The sequence below is a fragment of the Zootoca vivipara genome, chromosome 16 (genome assembly GCF_965207765.1).
Source record: "Zootoca vivipara chromosome 16, rZooViv2.hap1.1, whole genome shotgun sequence".
NCBI lineage: Eukaryota > Metazoa > Chordata > Lepidosauria > Squamata > Lacertidae > Zootoca > Zootoca vivipara.
This window is the reverse complement of record NC_142599.1, coordinates 27884868-27900241: the sequence shown is the minus strand read 5'-3', so window position 1 is coordinate 27900241 and position 15374 is coordinate 27884868. Positions and strand designations below refer to the sequence as shown.

Here is a 15374-nt window from a genome sequence, read left to right as displayed (position 1 = left end):
TGTCAGCCGCAGGAATGTATTTTTTACAGGGGTGGCCGGATATTTGTGCATTCCTGGAGCATCTTACTCTGAGCAGGGTGTAATGTGGAGTGGGATTAGACTCTGAAGACTCATCTGAAAATGAGCGGGGTGGGGTGTGTGTGTGTGAGTGAGGGGAATCCTTAAAGCAGGCATGCCCAACTTGCGGCCCTCCAGATGTTTTGGACTACAATTCCCACCATCCCTGACCACTTGTCCTGTTAGCTAGGGATCATGGGAGTTGTAGGCCAAAACATCTGGAGGGCCGCAAGTTGGGCATGCCTGCCTTAAAGGAAACCTGAGGGTGTGCCTATCCCCAGAGAATCAGACAAATCTGTCCTGCAACTGGGAGAGGATGTATGTGTCCATCTAGTGGAGGTGGGGGCTGCATTTTGTGTTCCTAATCCTGCCTCCCCCACATCTACAGCATTCTTCCATTCACACACCTGGACAATCCAAAAGCCCTCTTACTCAGAGCAGTAGTTTTGAGGCTACTACCTTTTGATGACTGTGCTCTGTCTCCATAGTTGGAGGCAGTAAATGCTTCTTAGTTCCTGGAAACAGCAGGAGGGGAGAGTGTTGTGCTCATTGGGGCAACCGGTTGGCCACTCTGAAAAGTATAGAATTGGTAGAGTTGGAAGGGACCCTGAGGATCATCTAGTTCAATCCCCCACAATGCAGGAATTTGCAGCTGTTCCATATGGGGATCGAACCTGCAACCTTGGTGTTATCAGCACAATGCTCTAACCCAGGCATCCCCAAACTTCAGCCCTCCAGATGTTTTGGACTACAATTCCCATCATCCCTGACCACTGGTCCTCTTAGCTAGGGATCATGGGAGTTGTAGGCCAAAACATCTGGAGGGCCGCAGTTTGGGGGTGCCTGCTCTAACCAATGGACCAGAGGTTCATGTTCACCTGCTCATCCTCTCACATGATCTAGGGCCATTGCTTGCCCATGGTGCCCCTTCCACTGTCTACATGAGACCCGAATAAAATAAAAAATAAAAATGGCAGCCTAACTCTCTGGTTGATGCTGACTTCGGCCACTCCCCGATGGTCAAGAAAAAGCCTTTGACGGGGAAGTTTCTGTGGGGAACTGGGGAGTTAGAACAGATCAGCAAATCTGATCCGATTCATTTTGGTCTTGAATCAAAACTGGGGAGGCATAAAATGGGGAAAAGTTTGTGACATCAACAGCGACAACAGTGGTGCATGGTTGCACTGACCTTGTAGACATCTGAGCTTCGATAGAAAGATCAACAGAGCAGATCTGCTGTTTGGTCCCACAGTTTACAATCCCCCGTATGCGGCTGGCCAACTGAGATGAGCACTTGGTTGGACTCTAATCCGCAGAAGCTTTTGCCTCCATCAATCTCCAAAGTTGTTCCAGTGCCATAAGAGTCTCCGTTGCGGCTGTTGCTGCTGCAGCAGACTCTCTGGGCCAGAGTCACATGATGACATCTCCTCTTTGGCTCCAAGCTGTTCAGTGTGCAGATGTCATGTGCAGATGTTGGAGAGCAGGGGGTGCCCTGGCTCGCTCTGGAAAGGAAACGAAGAGAAGCCACGACTAGGCTGTATTTCTTCTGGTCCAGCCTGGGAGCTTGAGCAAGGTCAAATGGTGTCACACACACACACACACACAGGTCAAACTGGGGAAACTGCTATCTGTGAAGGAAACAAATGACAAGCTGCAGTTTGAGAAAGACACACACACACACACACACACACACAGTGGGTGCTCTGTGAGCACATTAGGGTGCTGGCTGATGGGAAGATATGTTCTCCTGAAACCGGATGTAGGAGCACTGGACTTTTAGGTCCCTGTTGGAGTGTTCAACCTACACACATGTAAATAAATGCCAATATTACAAACCAAAGGAAACTACCCCTGGACCTGCTCACTGTTCAGCCCAGGATGTGTGCGAGAGCATAACAGCGTTCTGTGTTGAGGTGACATTGGACAGTCAGAAAACTCTCTGCTGCGTAATCCGTGACGCATATTTCCGCACGTGCTGGAATCAACAAGTGATAAAAAGTGGCAGGTGCTAACCCATAAAGATGTCGCAGCCAAACCTTACAGCAGCTTTGAGTCAGTACAATGTTTAATTTTATCCTTCCTCTTCTACCCCTTGATGGAGAATGTCCTTTTCTTTTTTCCCTTTTATAATAGATTGTGAATACTAGATCTTTGCCATCCAGCCTCTCCCCCTCTTTCTGCAGAAACCCTTCTCTTTTTCTTTGTTCTGGTTTAAACATTTCTCCAATAAAACACACACACACACACACACACACAATTGGGGGGGGGAGCAGGTGGTCTTGCTTCTTTCTTTTCCTCCCCGTCCCCCTTCTCTTTCTTCTTTTTTCATTTCATTTTTTTTATCTCTTCTTCTTTTCCTTTTCTTTCTTCTTTGGTGTCCTCTGCTGGGGTCCTCTCTTAGGGTCCAGAGATTGCACATTCATTCATGGGGGAGGTAGATGGTTGATGGAGGGACCCTTGGTGGGGTTGGTCTCCCAGGGTGAGAGGCTGGGGGAAGAACGGCAAGATCCCAGGTGACAGCTGGAAGGGGCTACTGCCACCTGTGGGGTTCAGAATGACATTTAAGATAGGACTCCATGCTCTTTTTTGTTGTTGCTTTTTTGCAGCTCTTTTTGTTTTTGTTTTTGTTTACATTAATTTTCTGCATCTTATTGTATCATGAAAAAAGCTTGAATAAAAAAACCTTAATGGCAAAAAGCAGGGGCAGGTGAGAGCCAATCTGAGCCTCCATCCTAAATACTAGATCCGTTCTTGGCTAGAGATCCCATTTCCCCCATGACCTTGAGCAAATCCCTTCCCTGGTCCCAAGGGGTCAGTGATGGTCCCTAGGCCTAAGGCATCAGGCAGGGAAAGGAGAATGGCATATTCTCTCCTCCCTGCCAGCCCCACCAGTCAGCCTCAACAGCTGCTCCTTCACACCCAGAGAGAGTCATCCCTAAAAATAGTCCCTGCCCCACAGCCACACCTGCTTGTGTTCTTTAGCAGGCCAGGGGGGGGGTGTGTGTCTCTCTCTGTGTTTTCTTGCAGGAGGGTGATGAGCTTTGAATAAGTCCTGGCGTGCCCTCGTAGTGTTTGGGGGACCAAGGAGGAGTTCCTCATTTGGTCAAGAGAAGGGAATCTGAGAGGAATGACTTAAAAGCCACCTTTGCCACAACTTTCTTCTCACTTCCCCATAGAGTTGCAGAGTTTTACCTTGTGGGGTTGCTGAGAGAGCCAGGAAAACAAACGAGGTACTCTGTCTGCAGAACTGTGCAATTTTCTCCATTGGCTCTGCTGAGAAACTTTTGAGCAACTTCTCTTACTGAACTGTTGCTAATATAATATAATATAATATAATATAATATAATATAATATAATATAATAATTGTTTATTTTTGTTTGTTTGTTGTACCTTGCCCATCTGGCTGGGTTGCCCCAGCCACTCTGGTCTGCTTCCAACAGAATATACAAAAATGCAACAGAGCAATGAAATAAGCAGTGAGTTTGCCCATTTCCTTCTCCCTCCTGATCTCCCCCCCCCCTTTTGTGCATTGCCTTTTAGATTTAAAGTCTGAAGGCAGGGACTGTCTTCCTATAGAAGTCTGAGAGGCGCTCTGCCCTCAAGCATTTTTTCTTCTGAACAGCAAGGTAAAAATGCTTCAAATAAATGCAGATCAGCAGAAGAAAGAATGTGGAGTTCTGGGGTGCTATTTTCACACAGCCATTTTCTCCAAATTTCAACTTGTTTTCCAGAAACAAGAAAAGTAATGACACTAGATCATCTTAGAATATTTGAGGTTCGGAGTTTCGTCTTTGCAACTTAATCTTGAGCAGTGCTTTCCTAGGTAAAAACAGTGCTAATACTGTACTGCGTACCCTTGAGTACAACCCCCCCCGGGGGGGGGGAGTACTGATCTTGAGTATTGCCAAGAACAGGCATTCCTCGTTCCCCATGGGTCCTCTGCGTTCTGCCCTCTTGGCTGAGCACAACCGCTTGTGCGTGTGTGTCCTCTCTGCTGGAGAAGCACAGTACAAATATGGGATTGAGGGCAGGAAAACGATGACATTTCTAAAACAGGGTGAACTCCACCCTGGGATGTGGGCATGGGAGGTGGTTCCCCGGTGGTGAGAGAGAGGCACTCTGTGCATGATCAGAGTGCATGTTACTCCTTGCAGGACCGATGTTCAAAACGGACTTTTGTTCTGTGTTGAAGGGAAAGCATTCTTCAGCAGCTCCAAAGGCTCTCTCTGCTTATTATTCCTCCTAGTGTCCCAGAGCCTGAGTCCCAGTTTCATTAAGAAAAACAATAGTGCTGGCATCAGTGACGCCTGGGAGGTAGGGATGTAGCTCAGTGGCAGAGCACCTGCCTTGCAAACAGAAGGTCCCAGGTTCAATCCCCAACATGTCCAGTTAGGACTGGGAAGAAACCTTGCCTGAAGCCCTAGAGAGCTGCTGCCGGTCAGTGCTGACTTGGCATACTGTATGTTCCTAAGCAAGGGTTTGAGCAGGCGTGGGCCAGCAAGTGGGAGGATGGGCTGGGCTTTGAAGCCCTGCCTGGAGGGGATTTCCTCTGATCCCAGCTTCCCCACCTCCTCCTGCAGGAGAGCAGTGGGCTGGGGACCCCTCCAGGGCTCATCCTCTGGGTCAGGCTGGCGCTGCAAGACTCATAATTGGATCTGCAGCTGGCAGGGGAGCCACGGGACTTAATTGGCGGTGTGGTCGGGCGGCTGCTGTGCCACACACTGAGCTGTGCCATCGCAGGGCCGGGAGCTGGGCACAAAGGCATGCTGCTAGAGGAAACCTCTTCCAGCTTTCCCTCCAGCCCTCCAGGCATTTTGAACTACAACTCCCAGCAGCCCCAACCAGCAGGGCCACAGGCTGCTGTGGCTGATGGGCGTCGTAGTCCATCATCTGGAGGGCACTGCAGGTTTTTAAGCAGAGGTTGGATGTCCATCTGTCAAGGCTGCTTTAGCTGAGATTCCTGCACTGCAAGGGGTTGGACTAGATGACCCCTGGGATCCCTTCCAATTCTACAATTCCATGATTCTATGAAACTGCCTTATTCTACCAAATCAGGACTGTCTACACCAGGCATCCCCAAAGTTCGGCCCTCCAGATGTTTTGGACTACAATTCCCATCATCCCTAGCTAACAAGACCAGTGGTCAGGGATGATGGGAATTGTAGTCCCAAAACAGCTGGTTGTGTGATGCTTGTTTCCACCTTTGGCTCTTCCTGCACCAACAGAAGCAGCTGACTCCTAAGGGAAAGCTCACTGGAGCTCTAGGGCAGGCACCCCCAAACTTGGCCCTCCAGCTGTTTTGGGACTACAACTCCCATCACCCCTAGCTAACAGGACCAGTGGTCAGGGATGATGGGAATTGTAGTCCCAAAACAGCTGGAGGGCCGAGTTTGGGGGTGCCTGCTCTAGTGAGACACAACAGGCAAGATTCAGGACTGACGCTGGAGCCGGCCATTGAACTGAACTGAGGAGTTTCTGCTACTGAGCTACAGCTGGTCAACACAGGCTGGCAGCGGCTCTTCAGAATATCCAGCAGGGAGAGTCTTTCCCATCACCACCTCCTGCTGTTTTCAGAAATGCCAACTTGCCCTGACGTGACCTCCAGCCAACAGGGAGCAGGCCTAGTCAAGACTCCGACTCCCATCAGCCATAGCCAGTGCGGCAATAATCACGGATAATGGGAGCTGTAGTTGAAAACTTCTAGAGGGCACCGCATCCTCTTCCTCGGTTGCCACATTCAGCAATTGTTGCTTGTTTTTCTTCTGCCCTCCCCATGCCCTTTTCCTTTCATGTCTCAGGTTTTTTAAAGCTGATGGGAGGCACTGCCTTGTTTGTTTGTTTTTGACTTGACTGCATGTAAGCTGAGCCTCCGGAGCTGACGAGCAGGAGAAAACCTCTTTAAATAAAGAAATGCATCATGTTCTGGGCTTTGCCAGTACCGCCAGCCTGAAACTCCCTCTTTATTCCCGCACGCTGCTTTAAAATAGCTCCCTCTCAGAGGAGAGAGTGGGGAGAAAACTACAGCCAGGTGCACTTGTGTCTCCTTGCTTCAGGGGGACCCAAGTGTATCTCCCAGAGCAAAGTTGGCACCTGGCAGCCTTAGAGCTGTGACAGACGAGGCCACAGGGATGGCGTGATGCTGTTCTTCCATATCCTTCCCAGGGAAGGTGATGGGGAAAGGATAGTTGAACTGAACCCATCAGAAAAGGAGAGTGCCTATTCAGCAGAGGAATCAAGCCATTTTTCTGTGGGTGCGGAGGCAGCCCACTTTGGGGGGGACACCCTATTCCATAATAATAATAATAATAATAATAATAATAATAATAATAATAATTATACCCCATCCATCAAACAGGGTTGCTTCAGTCACTTTGGGCGGCTTCCAACATAGATAAAAACATAACAAAACATTAAACAACAACAACAAAAAACCCTTCCCAGCCTTCATATGTATTCTAAAAGTTGTATAGTTACTTATCTTTTTGGCTCGGGCGTGGTATAACTCCATACCCTCCAACATTTCTCCAATGAAAATAGGAACGTCCTAAGGCAGTGATGGCAAACCTATGACACACGTGTCAGACGTGACACGCAGAGCCCTCACAGCTGGCACGCGCCCCATCGGCCCATTCACGCTGTTGTTGTTGTTGTTGTTGTTGTTGTTGTTGTTGTTGTTGTTGTTTTCCCCCCATTTGTTCTCCAGCTCCTCCTCACGCGCTGTTAAAACCCGGATCCTTTGTTGTTGCTGTTGTTGCTGGTAGCCAGAGATTGGTTTTTTAACCCGTTCTGTGCTGGGTTTTTTGGCGTTTTGGCAGACTATGTCAGTGCTGCGTGTTAGTTCCAGCGAAGGTATTATTCGTCATTTATTTCTGTTCTCTTCCCCCCTTAAAAGCGCAGCAGCTTTGGGGCATCCTTCCCAAAAAAGCAAAGCAACTTTTGCACCCCCCCAAAAAAACCCTCCAAAACTTTGGTCAGCAGCTCCCCCCAAAAAGCTCAACAACTCTGGGCACTTTGTGATAAATAAGGGTTTTTTTTGGTTTGGTTTGGTTAAATAATTAGTTTTTGGTTTATTAAATACAGTTAGAATTATACATTTTTATTATTTAAACTAAAATATCGCGAAATTATGGGTTTTTCCTCGAAGTGACACACCACCCGAGTTATGCTCGGTTTTTTTGGCGAATTTTGACACACCAAGCTCAAAAGGTTGCCCATCACTGTCCTAAGGAAAAGCAGGACATTCCAGGATCAAATCAGAAACTTTTTCTGTAAATCTGGGACTGTCCCTGGGAAATAGGGACACTTGCAAGGTCTGCAACCTCATGCCTTAGCTCTCCTTTTCCTGGCCAATCTGAGTGCTCCAATCCACAACCCGTACCTCCTGCTCTTTACTTTGTGTTATTAAAAACATTTAAAGCCACATTTAAGGGTGAAATCCCCTCAAGGCAATGAAAGGAATAAACTAAAGTCCAACCACCACCGCAATTCATTAAACAATCAGAGCCAGCAATCATAATGAAGCAAAACACCAGCCTTGATTATTTTTTTTAAAAAAATTGCATTCATTGATTCACATTTACAACGCACAATGTTGCCTCCAAGGAGCTCGAGGTGATTCACATAGTTTCCCCCCCTCCTCGTTTAATCCTCACAACAACCCTGCGAGGTAGTTTAGGTTGAGAGGCGGTGAATGGGACCCAAGGTGAGAGCTTCATGGCCGAGTTTGAAAACGCAGCTAAAAGTCACCATCAGACCCAAAGGAAACCGCTGGGGTCTTTAGGTCTGCCTGCTGAATCTCAGTTGGGTGGGACCCAAGATACGTCTCAAGAGGGCAAGGAAAGGAGCAGTCTGTACATGCTCAAAGGTGTTTTCTTTCATACTGTCCTAGGCGTGTTCCAGGTCTTAGCCTCGGTGCTGTGTTCTGGAGCTTAGGCCCTCTATGAATTGGTCCAGAACTCTCAGTTCTTCCCACTCTGAGCTTCCCCAAAAGCGAAGGTTGGAAGAACAAAAAACCTCCTTGACAGCCTTTTGCAGTGATTGAAAGAGAAGCACTTGGCTGTTGTTTTCCCACTGTGTCCTCACTCTGCTGTCCTCACTCTGCTGTCCAGTGGGTGGGGGACCTTAGATTGCCTGATCCTGAAAAGAGGGTGCTGTAGGTGGTGGAACTGAAAGGGGACGATGGAGCTGCCTTGGCCTGCAATTGCCGAGACCTGGGTGGGTGAGCCGGGTGGGCCTGACCTCGGACCCCTTGAAGGTTTCCCCTGCAAGATTTGGAAGATACATAAAAGGAAGTTCCTTGTTGACGCAGCGCCTAGTTAAACTATGGAACTCACTGCCACAGGAGCCAGGGGTGGCTACCAAACTGCACAGCTTTAAAAGAGGATGGGACAAACCCCTGGAAGAGAAGACTATCTGTGCCTACTGGCCACGTTGACTCTGTTCTGTCTCCACAGTTGGAGGCAGGAAATATCAGTTACTGGAAACCACAGGAGGGGAAAGGGCTCTTGTGCTTGAATCCTGCTTGTGGGTCTTCCTCAGGCTGGCCACTGTGAGAACAGGTTGGCCTGACCCTGCAGGTGCTTCTTAGGCTCTCGTGAGTTTTACAGTCATGAGTCTGACCGGGCTTACTTGGAACTTGGAAGCGAGTTCTGCTGTGTTCCATGTGGCATCCGGAGGCATGTGCGGAGGGCAGCTGCAGTGGGAAATTCCCACCTGGGAAAGCTCCTGCCATAAGGGCTCAGCTGCAGGAACCACTTCCAGCAGCATGGGTTGGGCAGCCATCTGTCAGGGATGCTTAAGCTGTCATTCTTGCCTCACAGGGGGTTGGACTAGATGACACTGGGGGCCCCTTTCAACTCTACAGACCTGATTCTATGGGTTGCGTTCAGCCTGGCTGGGCAGGAGGTGGGAGAGGAGGACTTTTTCTCAAGATAGTCCAAAAGCCATGCCTCTTGCCCCACCCCCTTCCCAAAGCCTCTCAGCCAAGAAGGAATGGTTTACAGCAGAGGGGTGAAACACCAGCCCTCTGTTATTTCTTTTATTTATTTCATAAAATTTATATACTGCTTGATTGTAAGAAAAACACAAAGCAGATTTACAAAAATCATAAAACAATAAAATCATCGCTATTTTTTTACAACAGTGATGCAGAAGGTTAAAACTGCAATAAAAAAGACTGAAAGAAATTAAAATTGTTACAACTCTTTAAACGCTTCCAGGGTCAGCACCAGCTCATGTTGGGGGGAGGGGGTGGCACGAGCTGTGAACAGATAAAGCTAAAACCACATCTGGTCAGCAGCGGTGCTTAATATCTCAAGAGGAAAGGCTCTCAGATTTGAACATGTTCAAAGCAAGGTGCCCCATGATATTCTAGTAAAGAAGCTGGTAAAATGCAGGCTAGACAATGCTACCATTCAGTGGATTTGTAACTGGCTGACTGACCGAACCCAAAGGGTGCTCATCAATGGCTCCTCTTTATCCTGGAGAGAAGTGACTAGTGGGGTGCCACAGGGTTCTGTCTTGGGCCCAGTCTTATTCAACATCTTTATCAATGACTTGGAAGATGGGCTTGAGGGCATCCTGATCAAGTTTGCAGATGACATCAAATTGGGAGGGGTGGCTAATGCCCCAGAGGACAGGATTACACTTCAAAATGACCTTAACAAATTAAACAACTGTGCCAAAGCAAACAAGATGAATTTTAACAGGGAAAAATGTAAAGTACTACACTTGGGCAAAAAAAAATGAAAGGCACAAATACAGGATGGGTGACACCTGGCTTGAGAGTAGTACATGTGAAAAGGATCTAGGAGTCTTGGTAAACCACAAACTTGACATGAGTCAACAGTGTGATGCAGCAGCTAAAAAAGCCAATGCAATTCTGGGCTGCATCAATAGGAGATCAAGGGAAGTAATAGTATTCTGCTCTGGTCAGACCTCACCTGGAGTACTGTGTCCAGTTCTGGGCACCACAGTTCAAGAAGGATACTGAAAAGCTGGAACGTGTCCAGAGGAGGGCAACCAAAATGGTCAAAGGCCTGGAAATTATGCCTTATGAGGAACGGCTTAGGGAGCTGGTTATATTTAGCCCGGAAAAGAGAAGGTTAAGGGGTGATATGATAGCCATGTTCAAATATGTTTTCTGCTGCTCCAGAGAAGTGGACACGGAGCAATGGATTCAAACTACAAGAAAGAAGATTCCACCTAAACATTAGGAAGAACTTCCTGACCGTAAGAGCTGTTTGGCAGTGGAATTTGCTGCCAAGGAGTGTGGTGGAGTCTCCTTCTTTGGAGGTCTTTAAGCTGAGGCTTGACAGCCATATGTCAGGAATGCTTTGATGGTGTTTCCTGCTTGGCAGGGGGTTGGACTGGATGGCCCTTGTGGTCTCTTCCAATTCTATGATTCTATGTTTCTATGAAGCCACAACATCTTTCTCAAAAAAACCCTTTTTGCAGATGTGTGGGAAAGGAACTCTGTATGTGCTCAGAGGCATTCTGTTGCCTCTTCATCTCGGAGGAAGCACCAGTTGCTCATGGTCAGGGGCCAAGCTTTGTGCAGGGAGAAGAGTGCATGGCTCTGAGAAAATCCACCCGTGTCTATTGTAAGAAATGAAAGGATGCTCCCTGGCATGTGCAGAGGGCTGACTGCTCATCAGGATATGGCAAGGCGGAAACAAAGGCCAATGCCTCCTTGAGTCAGCTTCTCATGTGCACTCAACCTGGTTGGGGGGGGTGGACTGGGGAGGGGGAGCTGAGTAGTGCCAGGCCCTCCAGCCCTCTTCAATCAGAGCCCTGCAGAGCCAGTTGCTATGGCAACTGGGGGATGCTGCGCTGCCAAAATGCAGGCAATCTCTGGACCCCTGGAGGGCTGCAGTGGTGCTTCAGGCCTCCTCCTTGCACCCCCTGCCTCCGCAACACCCCCAAAGGCAGCCCAGTAGTGGCAGCACTTTCTGGGGAGCACCTACACACACACACAAGCACACACTTCATTCATGACACAACAATCCCCTCCTCAATACAGTCTCTCCCCCCACCCCAGTGGGAAGGTTCTTAATTTATTCCCCCCACATATTGAAATAAAGCAGAATGGGGGGGGGGGAGTTATCCTGTGTAAATTCTTGGGAAGGTTGGGCGGGGGCACGGCTTAGTGTCCCGTGGGAGGGGGAAAGCTACCCCCTCCCCAATTAGTAATTGCTTTGTTAATGGAATTGTTTTGCATTTTCAGTGTGCTACTTTTATATGCTGCTCGGCAGCAGAAGCAGAATAATTTATTTATTTTTAAAAACGAAGCTTTGAGCAAATCTCGCTTCTTTGCAGAACTACAGGAGTTAACCCAGCAATCGGGATCAGCTCCGATGGCGCCCCCTCCCCCCCCCCTCACATACACTCTCCTATAAAGAAGACTCTGCTCAAGTCCTCTGTTATTTGGGGGGGCACGCACTCTGCACATGCTCTGCGGCTTCCTCTCATTTGCTCTCCTATGTTTTGTTCTCTACACATGCTCCGGGGCATTCTGCCATTTTCCCTTTCACTGATTCGGAAACACTGGGGCGTTTTTACTTACTTTGCCTCTGTGTGTTTCGGAAAACACACTCTGCACGTGCTCTGGGACACCCTGTTGTTTCCGATTGCTCTCGAGGCATTTTTGGGTTGAGGGCTGGGGGGCGGGGGGGTGAGTTCTGGCGCTGAAAGAGGGCGGCCCCTTGACCTTCTCTCAGGCGAGCCATCCCGAAGAGGGAAGAGACTCTGCTCATTCTCAGAGGCACCCTGGGACGAAGGCCTGCTGCGTTCCAGACTTGAGCCGGGCAGGTGAGAAGCAGATTCGGGGTCCAAGAAGCCACGACCACCGGACGGGGGTGCGCACGGAGCTTACGGGGGGTCCTCTTCCTCGCCCCCCCCTTTCCTCCTTCTCTGTCGGAGCAGACCTTCCTCCGTGCGCTCTCTGTCCGAGAGGCAAACGAGAGGACAGCCCGAGGTCGGGGCGCGGGGCGTCCGAGGCGGGAGGGCGCTGGGCTGGTCCTCTCTCCCCCCCCCGCTGCCTCGCTCTCCCCTCCCTCCCTCCTTCCGTCCCCGCCCTCCCTCCGGTGGCGAGACGCGGCTGCGTTTTGCGTACGCCGAGGCAAAGGCAAAGGCAGCGCCGCCGCAGCCGGACTGAGCGGCTGTCGGAGCGCAGCGCCTGCGGGCTGGAGCCGCCCCGAAGCCACGGTGAGTGCCGCCGCCGCCGCCGGCCTGGCCGGGAGAGCGCTAGAGTCGCTCCCGCCGAGGGAGTCGTTCCCCGGGCCATTCTGCAAGAGGTCAGCGCGGACCCTTCGTTGCAGCCCCGCGGAGAGAGCACCTCTGGGCATGTACCGAGTGCGCGCCTCCACTCTCTCCAGTCTCCTCAGAAGTCCAGCTGGTGGCGGGGGGAGGCATTGCTTTTGGCCCCAGCGCTATTCTTGGGAAGGGTGGGTTGTGAGAGCCCTGAGGAGGCACCTGCCCAGGCGGAGAGAGTACCTCTGCCTGCGTGCAGAGTGCCTTTCCCTTGGGAGCCCATCCGCAGCACCTGCGCTTCCCAGAAGGGGCGGTGTCCAAGTAGGCAGGTTTTAAAAAGAAGTTAAGCCTCTCTGACACCCTTGCCGCATGGAAGTGGGGGGTAGGAGGGAAGAGGTTTGGGGTCACCTCCCCCCCACCCCGCTGTCCAAATGAAAGGGGGAGATCACCGCAGCGCCCATTCCTCCGCCTGGGTGGCTTTGCTCGATTTGAGGGCCATGCAAAGTGCAGCTTTGCGCCCGCCCCCCGACACCGTGCAGCATTTCTCCAGCGCTTGCAGGGCAGCTGTCGCAGGCGCATCCCGCTTCAGCCTTCCATGGGGAGGGCAGAAGACCGGACATGTGGATCCACCAATGCTTAGGACAAAGCGCGGAGCTTGGGGAAGGGCGCTGTGGCCCCTCGGTGCATCACGAGTTGGGGGGGGGTGTCGCCTGGTGTGTGGCCCTTGCGTGGCAGCGGGGCTGCACCTGCCGTGGGCGCCCGCCGTGCATGCAAAGCAGCAGCGAAACGGTGGCGCCTCGCCTGTGCGCCGAGGCAGCGTGTGTGTTTATGTGTGCCTTTGTGTGTGCGGGTTTGCGGTGGTGGCAGGAGCCCTGTGGGAGGTGATGCGCAGGTTGTGTGCAGAGGGCAAACTTGCATTCCACCCCCACCTCCCACCCCCGCCCTGCGCGGAGGCTTTGGATTGCAGAGCGCGGGGAGGGGGCTTGCCTTTGTACGCGCCCCCCTCTGCAGCACCGGGGCTTGCGCTCTCTATCTCTCCCCGTTCGCCTTTTGTGTGTGTGTGTGTGTGTGTGTGTGTGTGTGTGTGTAAAATCAGCAACAGCAGCAGCTGCGCGTGTTGATAAATGTTTGTGCCACTCAGACAATCTGCTGTCAATATATTTACTCTGCTCTCGAGGGCGGCTGTTGGGAAATGGCATTTTGCAACATGCAATTTTGCAAGGAGGCCTTTGGGTATGCAATGCGTTGGAGCTGCGGTGAATGGAGGGTGGGTGGTGCGGGATGGGAAGAGAAAATGAAATCAGTTTGCAGGAACCAGGAGGGGAAGGGAGACCCTGAGATGTGGGGCCTGAAGGGCTGTGCCTCTCTTGAAGCGGCGCCTCTCCTGAAGCCAACCGACCTGGCTTGCCATCTCTCAGCTCCTGGCGCTCCTGCCTGGCTTTTGAGCAAAACTTGCCTAAAAATAACTCCGCCAGCAAAAAACGCCAACCCACCATTTCCGAGCACAAAGGCCTGTCTCAAAAGATTAATAATAATCTCCTTCTACGACATAAAGACATTCCTTACTCCACGCCGGGATTCTGGGCGCTGCGCTGGAGAACTCCCTGCTGGGGGAAGGAGCAGCAGATGCTTGCCCGCCTCTCTGCTTGAACACCTTCCAGCTCACAAGCCTGGGGGGCCTCCTCCCCACCCACAACAACCCTGCGGGGTAGGCTGGGCCAAAAGAGAATGACTAGCCCAGAGAGGGACATGGCTGAGTGAGGATTTGAACCTGGGTTTCACAGCATCATCCAAGCAGAGAGTTTGGAGATGGGGTCTTCAAGGCCATCCAGGCCAGCCCTCTGGCTGGTCCATGGAGGTAATCTAGAGTTTAAGCATCCCTGACAGGTGGTTGTGCAGACACAGCTTGAAATCCTCAGGAGAGCTCGCCTTCCATCCCTCTCTCTGCACCAAGGTTGTTAGTTCCACTGCCGAACTGCTTTTTTCCACTGAGAAGTGTCCCCTAACATTCAACAGAAATCTAGAGGGCCTTCTTGACAGTGGCACCCACCCTATAGAACACCCTCCCATCAGATGTCAAACAGATAAACAACTATTTGACTATTAGAAGACATCTGAAGGCAGCCCTCTTCAGGGAAGTTTTTAATGGTTGATGTTTTACTGGTTTTTTTGAAAAGAAATATTTTGTTGGGAGCCCCCCTTCTGCATGGTGATGATGAGGAAAGCCCTTCTGGGATTTGTAGGGGGCTTCTGTGCATCCCCTCGCCCACCCCAAAAACTTCTTTTAGCCAGGCTGAACAGGCTTTCAGCCTTTCCAAACACTCTACACCAGGGGTTGTCAGAAGGAGAAAGATCTATTGGATCTATTGCCTGCTCTCTGTGATCTGCAAGTATTTCTGACTCCCGGTGGTTTAAACAAAGCAACAGTAAAACGATGCCGCCCTCAATTATCCTGCCGAAATGAAGATCACTTGTGGAAATGAGCGCACATTTTGTGTGAGCACACTTCAGTTCTGGTACTCAAAGCAGCAAATCCCTGCGGCCAGAGTTCAGTCTCTGCTGGCATCTGCAGGCATGGCCGCGAGAGACCCTTGCCTGAAACCTTGGAGAGCTCCTGCCAGCCAGTGTGGACAATACTGAGCTGGAGGGATAGGTGGGTCTGATTCAGTATAGGGCAACTTCCTGTGTTCTTAAGGCCTTAGTGATACAGCTCAATAGATTAGCAAGAGAAAGGGAGCAGGATGTGTTTTCAGAATGCAGCCAAAGTCAGGCTGTAGCTCAGTGGTTAAGCACCTGCTCTGCGTGCGGAAGGTCCCAGGTTCAAGTGCCGCCATCTTCAGGCACGGCTGGGAGAGACTCCTTGTCTAAGCTGCTGCCAGTCTGTATAGATACAGAACTGAGCTAAGACGGCGAGGGAAGTTTCCTACTTCTTTTATTGGGGTGTGTGTGTACAGCTGTGTCAGCTCCCCGCAACCTTGGCATTAATTATCAGCACCACACTCTAACCAGCTGAGCTATCCAAGCTCTGTTTTAAACACTTAAAAGTCTCTTTTCCCCTTGTTTTGAC

At 50.6% G+C, this 15374-nt stretch overlaps 1 protein-coding gene across 2 annotated transcripts in view; it reads left to right on the top strand.

Moving 5' to 3' along the window:
* Positions 1–11820: 11820 nt before the first annotated feature.
* The window catches only part of RASGRP2 (RAS guanyl releasing protein 2), a 40177-nt gene continuing 36623 nt past the window's right edge, over positions 11821–15374 (top strand). The window contains exon 1 of one of the 2 annotated variants that reach the window (XM_035098948.3): positions 11821–11866. The gene's annotated coding sequence lies outside the window, so the exon portion shown is untranslated. Of the gene's footprint in view, positions 11867–11997; positions 12263–15374 lie in introns of those variants that run through there. The other variant, XM_035098947.3, reaches the window with a different exon arrangement.